Below are 18,272 nucleotides of genomic sequence, written 5' to 3' on the forward strand. Positions count from 1 at the left end.
AACATTTTTTTTTTCATTAAATTTTTTCACTAATTTAAATTGGGTTAATCTAATCTAATTTCTATAATTTAGTTTTAATAAGAGAAAATTGTAGGATTAAAATTTTTCTTCTATATAAACTTGTTTTAAAATATTTTTTTATTAGTTTCATATTTAATTTAAAACAAAATTAATTAATTAAATTATTAATTTTATTAATTATGATTTAATTTGTAAATTTATATAAATATTGATTTCATGAATTCAGCATATCAACTTCTGACTGTTTATCAAGAACATTTCTTTCAAGTATATTATTTATTGAAAGTTTGACCTGCTCAATGAATTTTTTTTAAATAGCTGCAGTAATTTAACTGTACAAAGGTAGCATAGTAATTAGTCTTTTAATTTATCTTATTTTATTTAGTACAGTTGCTTTTGAGGAAATTATCTTATAGCAGGTTGGCATTATTTACAAAATTCAATTACAAAAGCAAACAAATCATTACAGAAAATATAGATCACATACTAATCTAGAGAGTTCATGACAATAATGTCTGTAATAAATAGAGACCATTGAAGAGCTAGAATAATGGCTTATATTGACTAAAATAAACTGAGATAAAATAACAAACTTTCTGATGATTTAGAATAATTCAAACAAATGATTCATGACATATGATTATCATATCATTCTTCCCTCCCAGTAGTGGAACCTACCGGGGCCAATCTACGAATGTTGACAGAAACTTCTCTTCCATCAGAAAGTCTTACTTGAGCGACATGAGGGTTCGAATGAATAATTTCTACCTTTTTAACTTCAGGATCATGCTTACTGCGTCTTACAAAGGTCTTCATCCATGCCTCCTTGGCGTTGATCAGCCAGGATGGCAAGTTTGTCATAGACGTGGAATTACGAGGATGAATGAACATTTGCTCGTGAGGTGTGCAATTGATGGTCGTGCAGAAAAGCGAGCGAATGCTGCTTAGTGATACTAAGAGTACTTTTTCCCAGTGAGAAGTATCCATGTTCCTGGACCGTAGGGCTGAACGGATTGTCTTCCAAATTATTCCATTGTAGCGTTCCACCTGTCAATTACCTTGAGGGTTAAAGGTGTTGTGGAACTGGTAGCTACACCCTTGGACATTAAGTAATCTTTGACATCTTTTGATAGAAAACTGGTCCCTCTATCAGTGTGTATGTATGAAGGATAGCCGTATGTGGTGAATAAGTCATTGAGATTTTGAATTACTGTTTCTGATGACATGTCTCGACAGGGATAGGCAAAGGGAAATCTTGAATATTCATCCACAATAGTGAGGATGTACTTGTTTCTAGTTGATGATGGCAGGAGTCCTTTGAAGTCAATGTTGATCCTTTCAAAAGGCCGAGTTGCTTTTATCAATTTTCCTTTGAAACAGTTGAATCTTGGCTTCAGCTCTGAGCAGATCTTGCATTCCATGCAGACTTCTCTGATGTCATCTACCGAGTATGGAAGGTTATGAGCTTTAGTCTAGTGGAAAAATCTTGTGATGCCGGGGTGGCAGAGGTCTTGATGATATTTTATCAAGTCTTGTTTTGATGTGATACATCCCATTATCACACATGCTCGAGAAAGAGCGTCAGCAGTTATGTTCTCTTTACCAGGTCAGTAAATGATCTCATAGGTGTATTGAGATAGCTCAAGGCGCCACCTCATGATTTTTACGTTCTTCATCTTGCCTCTTGCCGTGCTACTGAACATGAATGAAACCGATTTTTGATCAGTAATAAGTTGAAAGAAACGACCAGATAAGTAATGATGCCACTTCCTAATAGATTCTACAATGGCATATGCCTCTTTTTCAACTGATGAGTGTCGTTTTTCACTTTCATTTAGCATTCGTGAAAAGTATGCAACAGGACGTTCATTGTAAGATAGTGTTGCTGCTATGCAGAAATCTGAGGCATCATTCTCTACAGTGAGAATGCCTCCTTCATCAAAAACATGTATTACAGCTGCAGCTACCTCTTTTTTAAGATCTTCAAAAGCTGCAAGGGCCTTTCCTTGAAGAGAGAAGAGCATACAGTAATCTTTGACATCTTTTGATAGAAAACTGGTCCCTCTATCAGTGTGTATGTATGAAGGATAGCCGTATGTGGTGAATAAGTCATTGAGATTTTGAATTACTGTTTCTGATGACATGTCTCGACAGGGATAGGCAAAGGGAAATCTTGAATATTCATCCACAATAGTGAGGATGTACTTGTTTCTAGTTGATGATGGCAGGGGTCCTTTGAAGTCAATGTTGATCCTTTCAAAAGGCCGAGTTGCTTTTATCAATTTTCCTTTGAAACAGTTGAATCTTGTCTTCAGCTCTGAGCAGATCTTGCATTCCATGCAGACTTCTCTGATGTCATCTACCGAGTATGGAAGGTTATGAGCTTTAGTCCAGTGCAAAAATCTTGTGATGCCGGGGTGGCAGATGTCTTGATGATATTTTATCAAGTCTTGTTTTGATGTGATACATCCTATTATCACACATGCTCGAAAAAGAGCGTCAGCAGTTATGTTCTCTTTACCAGGTCAGTAAATGATCTCATAAGTGTATTGAGATAGCTCAAGGCGCCACCTCATGATATTTACGTTCTTCACCTTGCCTCTTGCCATGCTACTGAACATGAATGAAACCGATTTTTGATCAGTAATAAGTTGAAAGAAACGACCAGATAAGTAATGATGCCACTTCCTAATAGATTCTACAATGGCATATGCCTCTTTTTCAACTGATGAGTGTAGTTTTTCACTTTCATTTAGCATTCGTGAAAAGTATGCAACAGGACGTTCATTGTAAGATAGTGTTGCTGCTATGCAGAAATCAGAGGCATCAGTCTCTACAGTGAGAATGCCTCCTTCATCAAAAACATGTATTACAGCTGCAGCTACCTCTTTTTTAAGATCTTCAAAAGCTGCAAGGGCCTTTCCTTGAAGAGGGAAGAGCATACAGTGTGTCAAGGCATGAATTTTACTTGAAAAATTTTGTATCCATCGAGAGTAATGTGCGAAGAGGCTCACAGTTCTCTTAAGAGTTTTGGGATTAGGAGGTGGGGGCATATTAAGTAGAGGCTCAAGGCGTTCGGGATCTGGACGTTATGATTTGTTTCCAACTAAAAATCCTAGGAAACGTATCTCCTTTTGACAGAATTTACTCTTCTCCTTGTTTATAGTAAGTGAGTTGTTTGAAGCTGCTGCAAGAAACCGTTCAAGATTAGTGTCATGTTCTTTTTTCGAATTTCCACAAATTATGACATCATCTAAATAAGCATAGGTATCAAATAATTTCTCTTTTTGTATGAGTGAATCAATTACTCTTTGAAAAGCTGAAACATCATTAGTGACACCAAAAGGAATACGACAGAACTGATAAAGTTTCCCACATGCTTCAAATCCTGTGTATTGCCTTTCTTCAAGTAAGATTGGTACTTGGTGATATGCGGATTTCAGATCTACAGTACTATACCAGGAATACTGAGCTACTTCGCGAACTAAATCTTCCATATTTGGAATGGGATAGGCGTCCAATTCAGTGAATTTGTTTATAGTTCTAGAATAATCTATAACCATCCTTTTTTCGGTTATCGGGTTTAACAACAAATGCTTGGGCACGCCAAGGTGTGTTGAATTTCATTGGAAATGAAATCTTCATCATCTTTTGATAATTTGCGAGATTTGGTTGTAATTGGTTGACAATTGGGTTTTAGATGTTGAAAAAGGGAGCAAGGAGGAATTTTTGCTCGAGTTATTCCGCAAATAGTAAGAGGTGGCTTATTACCTCCAAATAGTATTTCTATACTGGAGAAATTGTTCATAAATTCGTGCCCAAGAATAATATTTTCACAGAGGTCTTGCATAAGCATTAAGGTTGTGTTTGTATAAATTTCTCCCTGAACTGTCAAATTCATGTTAACTTTGCCTCGGATTCGTGGTGTGAAGCGTTTTGAGCCTAAAGTTACTTTTCCTATCTCTGGTATAACTTCTAAATCCAGTTTTTTTGCATAGGTATCGTCAATTAAGTTGCCAGTTGCTCCAGTATCGATCAGTGCTTGACTTTCAGTTCCTTTTATGGTGATAGGAATAATAACCTTTGAAAGACATTTTTCGGCTTGCACTGAAGGTGTTAGTAATATCGAATTACTAAACTCTCTTTTTTTCTCTAATATGGAAGATTTTGAGTTACATACCCAAGCAAAGTGTCCCTTCTTACCACACTTCTTGCAGAAATCGTTTTTAGCTGGGCAAAATAGTTGAGAATGTTTTTTGTTGCCACAAAAAAAGCATGCTTGTCCACTGATACTAACAGCTGATAATGAGGAGTCTGAAGTGTATTTTTGATTAGGATTTAGATTTGATGCATTTTCTGTATCTTTGCAAGCATTAAGCTCAAATGAAGGATCAGATTTATTGTAGAATTGTGATTGATCTTTTGCAGACTCAAAAGCTCTTGCACGATTAAGAGTTTCATGCAAAGACATATCTGGGCTTTCTAAAATTCGTTGGCGGATTTCGGATGAATATAAACCTGCAATCAATGCTTCTTTTATGTGCTCCTCTCGATTCTCTGTAGCAGAGATCACTGTAAAATTACATTTTAGGCTGAGTTCTTTCAGTTTTAGGAAAAAATTATCGATGGACTCACCTTGTTTTTGTTTTCTTATAGAGAGAAGGTACCTTGTAAAGATTTAGCTTTTCTTCTTGATAAATATGCCTCCAAGGATGGAGATACTTTCCTCGAATGTAGTACAATCTATTATCAATTTGTAATTTTCAGCTGACAGCAAGGTAACTAAGATATCCAATTTCGTATCTTCAGTGTAATAGTTTCCTTTCAAGTAGGCATCCAGCATTCTTTTCCAGTGTCTCCATTCCATTGGTGCACTAGGAGAATCTGGATCCACACTTAGACATTTTGGTTTGAGAATTTTCCCAATTAATTCCGAGTTGAAAGATGTATCAATGGGTTCATTTCGAGATAATTCGGTAGGCTTATCCTGATTCCGTGATGGAGATTCAACATTATTTCGATCCCGGTTGCATCCTCTTTGGCATTTTGATTACTGGTACTTATTTTAGTCAATAAAATTGTAATAAATAGAGACCATTGAAGAGCTAGAATAATGGCTTTTTGTTAGATGAAAAATTTCATGGATATCACACTCATCACAGTACAATCAAAAGAAAAAAAACATAGTTTCTCGAATCATTGTTTGCACTTTAGACAGTCAAATCCACATCTTACTCGTTCAAACAGAATGAGCGAATTTTCAAGCACTGCTCCACAAAAGTCGATAGGATCTTCATATCTCGCGTCGTTAGTGTGGCATGATTGTGGATCATGAGGTTCGGATCCAGTTCCTCAAATGCCGGAACTCTGCCAATGAGCCATGCTCGCGGTGCTGCATACTGTGGGCATGAGAATAGCACGTGCTCGACTGACTCCAGCTGTTGCAAGTTGCAGATGGAACACAACTGATTAGCTCTGATCTTATGGATGTAGCCCCTACTTGTGAGGTTGAATTGTCGTCTCGTGGCAAGTCGCAGCTGTATCATCAGCCTGATACAGTGAAAAGGCAGATTAAGACCGAAGTAAGCAGCCTCAGAATCATCAACTCCTCTCGGGACGTCAAAGAGGAGCGAAGCAGATCCATTGCACCTCTCAAGATCTTGGACTCAGAGCCTCATCTTGAAATCATGGAGTATGACCCTTTTATTCATCTGCCATTCTCGATCATCTCTGCTGAAGATGAGCTCTCCCCTGTTGGCACCCTCCAGCAGCAACTTCAACTGGGCCGCCCAATTATATCTGTGATCAACTGCACCCAGTCTTATCAACTCAGCCTGTCTAATGAAACAAATTTTTGGGAGACGATCATCATCCATTTTCAAAATCCGGATAACCCAGTTAATAGCTGCAGCAAAAATTAGGTAGGAAATGCAAACCTCCCCGACCTCCATGCACAATGCTGCATTCGGGGTACACTGAGGCAAATGAAAAATCCTTCTGTATAAGCTGGTTTGCACAGTTTCTAACTCATTCAAGAGTCGTAATCCCCTTATATGTGCCCCATATAGTAGTACTGACTTAACCTATGCCATAAATATCTTCATTAATGCAAGAAATGGATTTGGTTTTTGATTTTGCCAATGTTGAAACTGCATGACCGGCAGCTAGCCTCGACTTGCATATGGACGCTCTAAGAGAAAGGTTTCCAAAAAAATAACTGGAGATGGTGGATCCAAGGTAAACACAGGATTTAACAATTTCTATCTTGCTGCCATTGAAAATAGAGAATCCCTCAACTGCTGCAGGTATTCGTCCACCTCTGCCAAATGGAACTATTTTAGTCCTCCCTTCATTGATCTTTAGTCTGTTGATGCTGCAGTATTCCTCTAGTGCATTAAGCTTTTTCTGTAGATCAACTGGAGAATGGGCAAAAAGGATCAAGTCGTCAGCATACAGCAGGAGCATCAAATCGGTTGATCCATCTATTGCTATACCATGGAGCCCCCTTGCTCTGAAGAACTCGTCGATGTCAGCCAAGAACAAAATGAACAATAGTGGACTGAGCGTTTCACCCTAAAGTACTTCTTCAGTAATTCCTATCTCATCTGAAAGCTCACTCTGAATCTTCACTTTCAGAGAGGCAAATTTGTACAGTTTTTGGATGATTCTCAGTAGTTTTGCACTCACACCTAATCTGAAAAGTTTCTCCCACAGCAGGCTATGCGAGATCGAATCGAATGCTCTCTGGAAATCCACCACGACAGCATACACTCTCCTCTTTGGCAGTCGCAGTTGAAACTGTACAGCTGACAGGCATACATAGATATTATCAAGGCATCCTCTTCCTTTCCTAAATCCTGCTTGGGTTTCAGGTATGAGGTTGAGGCTCTCTGCCCACAATTCAATTCTACCATTGATAATATATGTGAACAATTTTGTCAGGCAATTAACCAGAGCGATTGATCTGTAATTTCTAGGGTCACGGGAGTCACCCTTTTTATGAAGAAGGCTGATTAGCATTTCTGACCAGGCCGCAGGTAATTCCTCTCGATCCATAATTTTATTGAACAGAACTTCTATGTATAAGATCCAATTGGGTGGGAGGTCCTTGTAAATATCATTTGGTATCATGTCTGGTCCAGGGGATTTTCCATTCTTACTTCTGTTGATGCAGTGCAAGATCTCATCAGTTTTAATGTATGCATCCATCTGACAGTGTGTAACGCCATGGAATACAATATTCACATAGCATCTTGGTGGGTAAATATTGGTCAAGAATTCGAACCATTCATTGATTTTTATCGGATTATCAGAAGTGAACCTTGTTCTGAACTTGCTAATTTCTCTCCAAAATATGACTGAGCTGCTTGAATTACTTAAACGATCACATGCCTCCCTATAAAAGATTGCTTTCCTTCTCTTGCAAATGCTTTTGTATAGTTGCTTGGCTACAAGATAATTCTTGGTTTTCTCTTCCGTGAATCCTGTCTTTCTGCAAGCTTTGAGAGACAAACCGAAGTTTTTCTTCGCATCTGCACAATCTTCATCAAACCAGGGCTTTGAAACTTTCTTCATCCTAGTCACAAAAAATCTTTCTTCATGCCTACTTGCTCTGCTGCTTCGTATACTGCACTACATAGGTTTTGATACTGCTCATCAATAGTAGTCTGTGAAAAGTCTATTGATAATCTGTTGCTGAACATCATTTTCTGGTTAAAATAATAGGCTTAAGTTAAGTTGTACAATATCTTTTTCATTTTATTGGGTGCAATCCTATTCGCTTTTGCTGAAGCTTCAATTCTATTCAATTTGAGAATCACTGGGAAGTGATCTGATAGAGTCTCACATTCCAATACTTGTGGATCAGATATGTTTTCCACTGCAGCCATGTTACACCACACTAGATCAATTACACTTTTTCCAACTGAACTAACATAAGTAAATTTCCCTTGCCTATCGCTGGGTGCTCTTCCATTAACTAAAGTAAATCCATTATCTTCCATTGCCAAAAGGAGGCGATTGCCATTATCATTAGAAACACTGTCTTGTGATTCTCTTATATCATACAAATTTGTACATTCAAAAATGTATTTTTCTAACTGGTTCTTATTGCCTACTCGGCAATTGAAATCTCCACCAATATGATCCTACTATCACTGTATTTCATCTGCAAATCTAATATGTTCGGTGTCAGGAGATCTAGAAATTCGACACAATCAAAAGAAAGTCTTCTATAGATCATACCAATTATAGTTGGTGATCCATTCAAACAGAAATATAGGAAAAGCCACCATTCACAGGAAATCAGTAGCTTGATATTTTGAAGGCTTCTATTTTTATTTACAAGAGCTAGCAAACCTCCACTAGCTCTTCCCATGCTTTTTTCCCTGATCGCTCCAATACAATATGGAATATAATCAGACCACTCACCTGACATTGGGAAGTATGACAAGCTTGACCAGGTTTCACAAATGAATAAAATATCAATATCGAAACAAAAAAGATTTCTATTCAAATTATTTAGGCCGTTAATATTCCAGAATACGACATTTAATGTTTCTCTATTCAGTCATTGAGTGTTTGACTGTGTTTTCCTCATGCTGTCCTCTTCCAATGAATCCTGCTTTAATAATTTTACAGACTCCTCCGAGTTCAATACTTCTTGATGCCTTTTATTCGCATGAAATGAGTTCTGCGGTGAGCTGCTCAGTTCTCTTTTACCTCGACTCTTCCCCTTCTCTTTCTCCAAAACAATCATCTTGTCATACCTCATTACTGCATACTTCCCCTCCTTTCTTTCTGCGATCATTTTCTCTCTCAACTTTTTCCTTATATCCTGGACCTCTCTCGGAAAATCCTCGGCTATGAAAATGCTACTGCCTTTCAATGCTGCTGTTTTATTTCGGAGAATATCAGCCTTACGCCTACAAGTAGTGAAGCCAACAATAATGGGTCTGTTTGAGTTTGCTTTAAACGATCCAATTCTTTCAGCAAAGTGTATTCCACAATCATTTATATCTAATCCAAGCTTTTTTCTGATGAATTCAAAAGAAATTTTGCTGTATTTTCAAATTTGCTATCCTCAACTCCATAGATAATAACGTTCCTCTTTCTAGCTTCCTTTTCTGATTGACGGATTCTATCCTCCTGTTTCCTCACTACTTCCTTTAAATTATTTGTTTGACTCTTCACTTCGTCTATAATTTCTTTTGACAAATTTTTGAGCTTGATTGCGAATTCCTCACTCAATTCCCTCCTCAACTCATTTTTAAATTCTCTGAAAATTTCCTTAAAACTCTCAGCATCCATCTTGTCTGGTCAGTTTGTAAGTTATTATCTATTTTATAGGATAAGAAGGACAGGTATTTATGGATACGCCAAGAGAGCTATCAAGGCTGGAACAAAGAGGAAGCTCCTGAAATCAAAGGTATTAAGATAGGAAAAAGGAGTGAGAAAGGAGTATTCCAGATTATCAACTACCGTGAGAGGCTTATGACATCAAGATAAATATAAAAAACATTAACTACTGGCAATTGAGTGAGCCTAATCCCATTTGTTCATTAGCACTTACTAAAGGCTGTCAGCTGATGAAAAACAAAAGAGCAACAAGAACGAGATAAATAAGCCGCTTCTTCAATCAATAAGATAAACTCAATCGAGGTCAATCAAAACATATAGATAGTATAGATTGTCATTACTATATCGATGACTGTAGTACAGATAAGCCAAGATATAGCAATCCAACGGGAAATTCCTTCTCTAGTCTCAAGATTCACTGCCAGATGGAGGCAGATGATCAAACAATATACACAGCCGAAGAATTCATCCCCCGATTCGCAGCAGTCTTACACAGGTCAATTTGTAGTTCGATCGTTGGTACCACCTGAGTACAAAGTTCAATTCTTCTGAAATGCTGTACAACTCGAGGCTCCGAAAAATGGCTGAATACACTGCCCTGAAACTTAGTAGGGTTAGAACGACCAAAATCTATCTGCTACTCACGAAAAACCGTCTGGAAAGCAGTCAGCCCTAGTCCATCCTGAAGCGGAACACTAATAGCATCCCTCAATCACAATCAACTCAACTTAGAAAGCAATTTCCCGTAAAAATCAACAAATTCATCAAGAGCACTTTAACTTGTAACTTTTCAACTGCAACCAGTGTTGCCAACCCTAGTCTTTTAATTGAGGTCTAGAATGAATGGTTCAACAAGAAGTAAACTTTATTATTTCAATTAAGTGAAATTTATTTTCTAATTAATGAATAATAATATTAATGTGGATTTTATTTTTATTTTATAGAATTTTTTGTTGGGGTGACAATTAAAATTTTAAACCTTTAGTATTTTACACTATTTATTTATGTATATTTGAACCTTAATTTAGGGTTATTAAAATAATATACCTTAGGGTTAACAGCATAATGAATTTGTAAAGTTCATATATATAAATTTGATTGTGACCTCGATGTTGAATTAATCTAGAATTCTGGGGCAGAAGATAGAATTTTAGGTATGTTCGACCTTTAAAAGATTACATGATTTGAGTTCAAACCGGCGTGAGCCAGGTTGGTTTCTATCTATTTTAATTTATGGTTTATTAGTACGAAAGGACTTTAAAATTAGAAACACTTTCTGCTAATTTGGCAGAAGAGTGTTTTAAACTTAGAATTTAATAATGTATAATATACAGTTAGTATATGTTTATATTGAGTTTTATAGTTTTATTAATTTTGATTTTATTTTCTGTAGCTTTTTATGTTCTTTTAAAACGAAAGGTATTAGGGTATATTCAGGCCCGTAAGGGCCCTTCAAAGGTGGGTTATATAGGTATCTTACAGCCTTCTAGAGATGCTCTTAAACTTTTTTCTAGGGAGTCTTATTATTCATATTTCGGAAATTCAACAATTTATTATTTGATACCCTCATTAGGACTTTTAATTTCCATAAATTTATGATGTTTGTATCCTTTATTATTCAATTTCTTAAGCTTTTCCTTAGGCTTATTGTTTTTTATCGCTTGTTCAAGTTTTATGGTATATAGAATTTTATTATCTAGTGGTCTTCTAATTCATCTTATTCCAAACTTCAACTGAGTTGTGGTCGATGTTGTAGAAACGTTCCATGATGAAATAAAAACACATAGATGTTGTCAGTTTTCATAGAAAACTGACAACATCTATGTGTTTTTATTTCATCATCTTATTCCCTTTTAGGTTGTATACGCTCAGTCGCTCGCAGAGTATTTCTTATGAAGTTTGTATGTTTTTGATTATATTTAATTTTATTTTTTTTATGGATTTAATTCAATTAAATTCTTTTATTCTCAACAATTAAATTGATTTTCAATAATAGGATACCCATTGTTTTTAATTTTATTTGCTTGTGTATTAGCAGAAACTAATCGTTCTCCATTTGATTTTTCTGAAGGTGAATCTGAACTAGTTTCTGGGTTTGATACAGAATATAGTTCTTTTAATTTTTCATTTATTTTTCTATCTGAATACACCAATATCATTTTTATAAGACTAATTTTAGTTATAATTTTTTTTGGGGCAGATTATTTTTCTTTATACTTTTTCCTAAAGGTTATGTTTATAAATTTTATTTTTATTTGGATCCGTGGTTCTTTTCCTCGTCTTCGATATGATAAATTAATAATAATTTGTTGAAAAATCCATTTACCTGTAGCCCTACACTATTTTTTTTTAATGTAATAATTTTAATCTATTAGCTTCATTTTTTCTAGTAAAGTTAATAAAAAACTAATTTTAAGGTATATTGTCAAGATATACATTTGATTTAACTACTCATTAAATTTGTATAAAATTGGGTTAATTAAGAGAAATATAAAATAGATAAGTGTTAATAATTGACCAATAAAAATGAATGGGGTTTCAACTGGTTTAGCACCAACTCAAATTAATAAAATAAATGTTATACAAAATATAATAAATGAAACTTTCTTAATTGGGTATATGCTTGAACTTTTAAATTTAAGACTTGAAGTAAATGGTGAAGTTATAATAATTATGATAGAGAGGAAAAGGGCTACAACACCCCCTAATTTGTTAGGGATAGACCGTAGAATTGCATAAGCAAATAGAAAATATCACTCTGGTTGGATGTGAGGAGGTGTAACTATAGGGTTAGCCAGTATGAAGTTTTCAGGGTCATTAAATAGGAAGGGGGTTCTTATATTATTAAGAAAAAAAAAATATTATAATTATAAACCCAAAGATATCTTTAATAGTAAAGTAGGGATGAAATCTAATTTTATCAACTTTATTGGGTAACCCTAGAGGGTTAGCTGACCCTTTTTCATGTAAAAAGATTAAGTGAAATATAATAATTATACAACGAATGAGAGGTAAAATGAAATGAAATGAAAAAAACCGGTTTAATGTAGGGTTTTCTACTGAAAATCCCCCTCAAATTTATGTAACTATTCTATTACCCAAGTAGGGGATAGCTGAGAGCAAATTAGTGATTACAGTAGCACCTCAAAATGATATTTGTCCTCATGGGAGTACATAACCTAAGAATGCTGTTGCTATTTATGAATTAACATAAAGTTCCTGAAATTCGAACTTTTTTTTAAGGAAAGAACCATAATAAGTTCCTTGCCCAGTATGGATAAAATATAAAAAAAAAGATGCTCCGTTAGCGGATAATACGTAAAAGTCATCCAAAATTTACATCTCGGGTGATATGAATTATTCTATTGAATGCTATTCTAATATTTGGTGTATAGTGCATTGATAGAAAGTTACCTGAAACAAGTTGAATTATTAAACATACCCCTTAAAATTTCATCAGTAAGAGATATTACTTGGTGTAGGTAAGTTAATTAAGAAAGAATTTAAAGTTTTAAATTTTTTTTTCTTAAGTCCTTTAATTTAAAGTTATCTATTTTTGATTTACAAAATCAATGTTTTTTTTGAACTATTAAACTCAGTTGATGGTTTATATAAAATTTTAATTTTGGATATTAAAGAAGCAGATGTGTTTGACTGATTTTTTTTTCAACTTATTCGATATAAAAGTTTTAATTTTCCATATGTTTTTTGTAGTGGTCCTTCAAAAGAATTAATTAAGCTAGAAATACTAAGAAGTACTATTAAGATGATAAGGGTGACCATAATAAATAATACGATTTTATTAGATGCAATAATTTTTACAATAGATTTTTTTTTCATTGTCTTGAATAAATAAGTTTTAAATAAATAAATAAATTCATTAATAATTATGAATTCTTTTATACTGTTGAGGCTAATATAAAACATATCATTAGCAAAAATAATTTTAATGATCATTTAAATTTTTCATTGGATGAAATTCTTGCTATAAATATAAATATAATTATTAGTCCTCTTTTAAATGTAATGAATAAAATTATGGAGTTTCAAGAGTTTTTCGTTGATAGGTTTAGAAATAAACTTGTTGGAATAGATTGGATTATTAATGTTGTCCCTAGGCTAATAGGATGATTTATAAATATTGTTATAATTCTATTTAGGATTAATCTTATTTGAATAAATTTGATACAGTTATTAATTTAATTTAATTAAATTAATTTTTTTCTGAAACTTATGATTTTTATTTTAATAATTATATTTAATTTAATTAGATTAGTAGTTGTTCGTAAACATTATTTGATAACTTTAATTGTGATTGAAATTATTTTTATTACTTTGATAAATTTATTTTATTATTATTTAAACTTTCACTATTTTGAGAATAGACTAAGTTTGGTATATTTAATCATAGGTGTGGTAGATTCAAGGTTAGGTTTATCCTTATTAGTTTATTTGATTCGATGGGTTAATTTACCTTACATTAGTAGATTTACATTATGTTAAGTTTAATTGTTTCTACCTTTTTTGACCCTAATTAGATTTAAAATTGATTTCTATATAATTATATATATATTTTTTTATTTATAGGTTTTTTATCTAAATATGAATTTTGTGATTTTTTTAGTTTTATTAGTTTTAGTCTTGGTATAGATAAATATTCTTATTTTTTAATATTTTTAATTTTTTGGCTTTTTATTCTAAGTCTATAAACAGGATGATTCATATGGTAAAATAATTCGATACATGATATTAGAGGTGAAAATAAGAAAAAAAGTTCCTATAAACATATATCCATAAACGCTTCATTAGTGAGCTATACAGAGTGAAAGATTTCGCCTGGAATTCAGTTCCTCTGGTGAAATACATCGATGCTGAATTGTTTGGGGACTAGTTTTTGGAAAACTTATGCTGGATTCATATGGAAAAATATCTGAAAAATTGAATAAAACTAGTCTGGAAGCTGTAGTGTGAGTAGTTTTTGAGAAAAAAGTTGAAATATGCAAAAAATCTAAGTAGAAAAACACAGACTTCTACGTTTGATGCCTAATAACTTTCTTTAATGACCAGTAAACAAATAATTTTTTGCAATAAAAATTGTAGAGAATTTGATTCTGAGAAGAATGATGTAAGCTGTGTAAACTAAATTCGAATAAAAGTTGAATAAAATGTATTCTTATGTAGTACATTACACCACAAAAATTTGCTGTTTTATGAGGAGAGAACTAATAACTCATAGGTTGTAGTTGATTGCAAATAGAACATGGATTTTAATAACAGCTGTTCCAAAACAGCTGATTTATTTTGTTTTAATTAAGAAAATATTCAAAAGAAATTATCAGCTGGAAATTATTTTCAGAAATATTTTAGCTCACTGTTGAACAAAAAAAAAACTGTAAGTTAGGCCTACTGTAACCGCGCTGTGTTTTTTGTTTAATCTATTAACCAGTTATTTGTGTAAATGGGTAGAGTTATTGAGAGGAGGTGGATTAATTTAATTTTTTTATTTCTCATGATACGCCAATCTAAAATCATTGAACTTTGGACTCGATGGCGTGATCGGACTGAATTTTCTAATGTTCATTTTTTTTTCTAGACGTAAGGGTATTTCAATTTTCTCTAGTGTGAGAAATAGATTATTGCGTTTTAGAATATAAGAATTGTGCACAGTACAGCGTATTCTTCTGCCTCGTGGAGAAAAAACTGCAATCTGGTGACAGTTTTCCACGAGGAACTATCTCTTTCTCCATCCAATTTTGAGCTCTCACTCTTTCTCTGCCGTGAGAAAAAGGTGAGTTTCCCAAGCGTTTTAGGCTAGGGTAATGTCCATGGACAGCCCTCGAGTCAGTCAGCGATGGACTCCTGAGCGAACGGTTACTCTCGAACGCGAGACGCACTGCGGTGAAATAAGTTTTAATTGTTATATTTTGTTAAATTTATTTTGTGATTCGAACGATAAAAATCAAGTTCAATTGATTCGTTATATTTGTTGTAATTATTCGCGTGCTACGAGCGATAAAATTTGTCTTTAGTGTTTAGTTAATGTCGAATTAATTCGTTGTACTCGTTGTGTTATGTTGAACAATTCGTGAGATATGAACGATAGAATCTTTTTTTGTTTTTCGTTATAATATTGTTGAAATTATTCGAGCGATACGGACAATAAGGATTGGTTCCAGTTTTTCGTTATAGGCTAATTTGTTGAACTTATTCCTGAAGTATGAACGATAAAGTTCGCCTGTAGTTTTCTGATATATTCTGTGGAACTTATTCGTGTGATTATTTTCCGTGAGAACAATAAATTAATTCGCGGGAACAACGTATTCGTGTGACTCTAACCTGAATCCAGAAGCCAAGATGCGGTTTTCGATCCTAATGAAAGTGACCCTCGGAATTATTATCACGGGTGAGTGAATCTATTCTGGCCACTATAATTGATTAATATTTGACCGAACCTTCCCTTTGAAATTGTCGAGAATTATTTTTATCTTAGTCTATTTGGCGGCTGGAGTAAGAGATAGGTTGTACTGTGCTATTATTATTTAATATTATTTAATTGACCAAGTTGATAATTACTCTGAATGTTATTTAATTGAAATGTTAGTGTTTTATTAGAATTCGATTTGGACGAGAGTGGCGAAGGGTTTTTATATTCCAACGTTAACAGCTAATTGGATACTCTCGCCTACTATTGAGGAACACTTATAATAAATTTGTCCATTTTATTCAATTGTACCATTATCGAGAAGACAGTGTTATAATTTTGTTAACAATTATCCTGACGACAGTTGCATATTTTATGATGTAGAGAGTATTTAAATGCGTGTACCTATATTACTTTTTAAGCCGATGTCTAAGGCATTAATTTGGTGTAGTATTAAAATTCGAATTTAATGTGAGTTGAGAAGAATTTTATGTTTCAACGTTAACAACTAATTGTACATTCTTGCGAACTAGTGAGGGATACATAATATTGATCTAATCAATTTATTTCGTAAATTAAATCTATTTCATTTCAACAGTCGTTGTTTCTCCAGTCGCCTTGTTCTCACTCAGTTAAGGCATGTTAAATAGATAAGAGGGAGAGTCGAACAGTTCTGCTGTGGTCTGCGTCTCCTGGAGGAGTTTGTGCCTCTTTCCCATTGGGGTTGAGATTTCAACACACTTGAACTCAGAGGGCCTCTTCCAGGGTCGTATAGGCAGGACTGGGCCGACCTCCTAACTAGGTTTAAGTTTATGTCCGAACTGGTTGGGCCCGCTACCAGATCTACCCGCCAGTTCGGTTACATTTGTAACCATTTCACTTTGCTCTTGTGTTAAGTGTTTACTTTTTAAAAAATGGCAGGTGATTTTAGATATTATTCATACTCCAAATTAGCTGACATGCATTTTATGTATGGAATGGGACACTACTGTGATAGTACTGAAGATGTACTGAGACGTTTGTATGAAGAGAACCTTCCTAACCGAGTATGTCCAAGTTCAATTTTTTTTGCCACTATTCATCAACTTCTGTCTGAAACAGATTCTTTGATATCCAAAGGGCACATTTATGCAGGCGGACCCCGATCTACTATGACTGTTGAGTTAGAAGAACAAGTTCTTAATGAAATTTATGAACATCCAGAGAAGAGCACAAGAGAATTGTCAGTGCAGTTTAATGTCAATCAATCTATTATTTGGAGGATACTAAAAGAGCAACAATCACATCCATACCACCTCCAGAAAGTTTGTACTCTATTGCCACGAGACTGTATTCCCTGTGCTGGTATTTACCGATGGTTTTTAGTAAAACTTGTTTACCCAAACTTTTTAACAACCATTTTATTTATCGATGAGGCACACTTTACAAGTGCCTCATGCCATCAATCCCAATCTTCCACAACATCAGTTTTCAGTAAACATTTGGATAGGAGATCATCTACTTCAGTAAACATTTGGATAGGAGATCATCTACTTCAGTTCGAGCTTCCTCCCAGGCTTAATGGCATAATCTACTAGTCTTTTGGTATAAGTTTAATGTCATTCAGATATGCTTATTTCATATAAAAAAAACTTTCCATAAAAAAACCGAATATTTTATTTGCAATCAGCTACTACTTATGAGTTATTAGTTCTCTCCTCATAAAACAGCTAATTTTTGTGATGTATTGTACTACATAAGAATAAATTTTATTCAACTTTCATATGAATTTAGTTTACACAGCTTACATCATTCTTTCCAGAATTAAATTCTCTACAATTTTTATTGCGAAAAATTATTCGTTTACTGGTCATTAAAGAAAGTTATTGGGCATCAAACGTAGAAGTCGGTGTTTTTCTACTTAGATTTTTTGCATATTTCAACTTTTTTCTCAAAAACTACCCACACTACAGCCTCCAGACTAGTTTTATTCAATTTTTCAGATATTTTTCCATATGAATCCAGCATAAGTTTTTCAAAAACTAGTCCCCAAACAATTCAGCATCGGTGTATTTCACCAGAGGAACTGAATTCCAGGCGAAATCTTTCACCCTGTATAGTTCGCTAATGAAGCGTTTATGGATATATGTTTATGAGAACTTTTTTTCTTATTTTTACCTCTCCTATCACGTATTGAATTATTTTACCATAATTATGAATCACCCTGTAGTTTATTAAATTTAAAAAGCTTATATTTTTTTTATTTAAAGTTTATTATATTAATGTTAGTTTTATTTTTTTTATGTTTTTTGAGATTAAGATTTTTTAACTTTTATTTTTATTTTAAATGTAGTGTAATTCCTGTATTTTTAGTAATTTATGGGTGGGGGTATCAACCTGAACTAGTATTTTCAGGTCTATTTTTTTTACACTTTATTTAGTTCCTTACCCTTATTGCTATTAATTTTAAGTTAAAATAATATATTTGGTTATT

The 18,272-nt window shown here is 33.8% G+C and overlaps 1 long non-coding RNA gene across 1 annotated transcript; it reads left to right on the forward strand.

The window, feature by feature from the left end:
- Positions 1–402: 402 nt before the first annotated feature.
- LOC120355005 lies at positions 403–5,293 on the forward strand. Its single transcript, XR_005573363.1, has 3 exons — positions 403–538; positions 3,188–3,190; positions 5,150–5,293. It is a non-coding gene; the product is annotated as an uncharacterized LOC120355005 (long non-coding RNA).
- Positions 5,294–18,272: the final 12,979 nt, after the last annotated feature.

This window comes from Nilaparvata lugens, chromosome X (assembly GCF_014356525.2).
Source record: "Nilaparvata lugens isolate BPH chromosome X, ASM1435652v1, whole genome shotgun sequence".
NCBI lineage: Eukaryota > Metazoa > Arthropoda > Insecta > Hemiptera > Delphacidae > Nilaparvata > Nilaparvata lugens.